Source organism: Diachasma alloeum, unplaced genomic scaffold (genome assembly GCF_001412515.2).
Source record: "Diachasma alloeum isolate Michigan unplaced genomic scaffold, Dall2.0 Dall_scaffold_00511, whole genome shotgun sequence".
Lineage (NCBI taxonomy): Eukaryota > Metazoa > Arthropoda > Insecta > Hymenoptera > Braconidae > Diachasma > Diachasma alloeum.
Genome location: NW_021680643.1, coordinates 192,632 through 195,439, shown reverse-complemented (window position 1 = coordinate 195,439; position 2,808 = coordinate 192,632).

Sequence of the window (2,808 nt, the reverse complement as noted above, 5' to 3'; positions counted from 1 at the left end):
ATAATAATAATAATAATAATAATAATAATAATAATAATAATAATAATAATAATAATAATAATAATAATAATAATAATAGGCGTAGGGAGTGTGGCGAACCCATCGCCCGGCATGTCCGCAATAGCCATGGTGGTGTCGGGCTAATCACCCGGCGGCACCTATACCCGGTTCCGTTATCGAGCCGCGGCAGAGCACCCCATAATCGGTCCCTCTCGGATGGGGACCGCGGATCAGTTGGGAGGGGTGAACGATCTGGATCCAATGGTAACAACCCGACTATCCAAAGGATTAGGTGGACGGAGGAACTCAAGGAGGACCTCATGCAATGTTGGCAGGACAGTGTGCCGGCGCAAGTGGGCTACTTGGCAAGAATGCGAAGCTTGTGGTGCGCAATGCACCCTAAGTTTTCGCACTTCATAATTCAGCATTTGAGAGATCAAGCCAGTCGCTTGCGCCGACAGGGATATGATTTGCTTGTCGTTCCACGGGGGCTGATGGATCCTCCTCCTCTTGTGGTATCTCAGAGGAGTGAGGATATACAGTCAGAGCAACCGACCCAACGGAGCCATGAGGAGCTTCAAGGGTCCTCGCGTGAAATAGGGGCAAGACGAGAGAGAGTCACAGGGAAGTTCCGTCTCCGGCCTGAAGATCTGGCCATTGAGAGTGCGGGTCTGGCCGCAAGTCCTTCCTCCGGATATCAACTTGCTCGATCTGAACTGGGCTGTGTATGGATGCGGCTCTTCGTTTGAAGCCTCAGAACCCAAGTAAAGGGTCATTTGAGGTGAATATGCGAAGGCTCATTGCACAGCTCCAAGTTAAAGTCGATGAGGCTAGGAAGCAGGCGTCGCGCATTCAGTGTGTGATTGACTTCATCATCGGTGGTAAGCCTTTTACGGCGAGCATTCGTAAAATATCCGCGAATTTGCGCTGCCATCATCACACGCTGAATACAGCAGTCCTCCTCTTGATTATGGAGATGTTTGTTGAGAGAGTGCGCGTTCTGGGGACCATGAAACGGTCTCTGGAACAGCGGTTGCGTCGGGTGGTAGATAATTCTGTCTTCCATTCTGATCCCAGTCGCTGGTTCGAGCCGCCTACGCCTGCGCCGGATAAGATGCCTTCAGTTGAGCGAGTTGAAGAGTTCTGGGGAGATCTGTATGGTCAGGTCCCTAATCTCATGGTAGAGACTCCAGCCCTTCGGGAATTTCGCGTGTTGTCAGAAACATCGTCGGCAGCGCGTGGAATTTTCGCGAGTCACTCAGGATGAGGTTCGATCTGCTTTGCAAGGTATGAAGGACTACGCCGCTCCGGGTCCTGACGGTATTAACGCCTTTTGGTGGAAGAGGTTTGCCTCTGTGCATGTCCATCTGGCTCGGATGTTCACGGCATTCCTCGACGGCGGTGAGTCTGTTCCTGAATGGTTGGTGGAGGGGAGGACTGTGCTGATCCCGAAGAATGGAGACTTGACTGACCCGGCGAATTATCGGCCGATCACTTGTATGAATACACTATATAAGCTCTTCACCGGTATCTCGAATGAGCGTATCCTCCATAATATACAGCCAGTGTGGCAGCAGATTCACGAACAACGAGGAGCAAAGAGGGGAATGTCAGGTTGCGATGGTATTGCTCGATCACTGCGTATTGCGCGATTCGTTGCAGTACCATCGCAATCTGTCGGTGGCCTGGGTCGACTATCGCAAGGCATTTGATCGCACGAGCCATGAGCCCATTTTCATGCTTCTCGAATGCCTTGCGGCAGACGACAACATAGATGCATTAAAGATCTTGCGCCTCTCTGGACGAAGCGCTTCACTATAACATCTGGTGAGGGGAAGCTGACTTCAGGGGTGGTGCAATTCAGGAGGGGAGTTTTCCAGGGTGACACCCTGAGTCCTCTTCTGTTCTGCATCTCACTGATGCCGCTCTCTGTTGCGCTGCGTTGTGTTGGGGGATATCAAGCTGGAAGACCTGGGCGATAGGAGGCACCAGGTTAGCCATGTATTTTACATGGATGACCTGAATTTATTCGCCTCAGGAGAACGACAGCTCAAGCTTCTGCTTGACGTTGTCGCAGTGTATTCGCGTGCGGTTAGAATGAGATTTCGGTTGGACAAGTGCGCCGTTTTCCATCTAAAGAGGGGCAAAGTCAGTGACGCGATGGGTGATCTTCAGCGTGTGGATGGAAGCGTCATACATCATCTCGGCGCCGAAGAGTCATATCGATATCTAGGCTTCAATCAGCGTTCCGTAGTGGACGCTGAGGCAGTCAAGGAGACTCTTTGCGGAGAGTACAGGCGGCGGCTGCGGAAAGTTTGGAAATCCGAACTTTCCGGGAAGAATAAAGTCGCCGCGTCGAACATGTTCGCTGTCCCGGTGCTTCTCTACTCCTTTGGAGTTCTCAAGTGGAGTAGGGGTGAACTGAAGCAGCTGGACAGACATACCCGCAAGCTGATGAATATCCACAGGAGTCTTCATCCATGCTCTTCGAGTCCGCGGTTATATTTTCTGCGGGAGAATGGGGGACGCGGACTTCTCAGTTTGGAGGCTCTACATGATCGTCTAGCCCTCGGTTTAGCTTGTGACGTTATGAATGATTTGGATCCGCATTTGGAGTTCGTGCATGATCATGAGCTGCTTGGGGTTCAAGCCTTCCTATATAAGGAAGCAGATACCGCCGCGGCGTCCCTCGGTTTGGAATTTCATCGTGGCCGAGATGGTCAGTTGGCTGGTGATTCATTAGCCTTCATGGCCAAATCTCGGCGTAGAGCGACCATCAAGGCGGCGGAACAGTCCAACTTGTTCCGC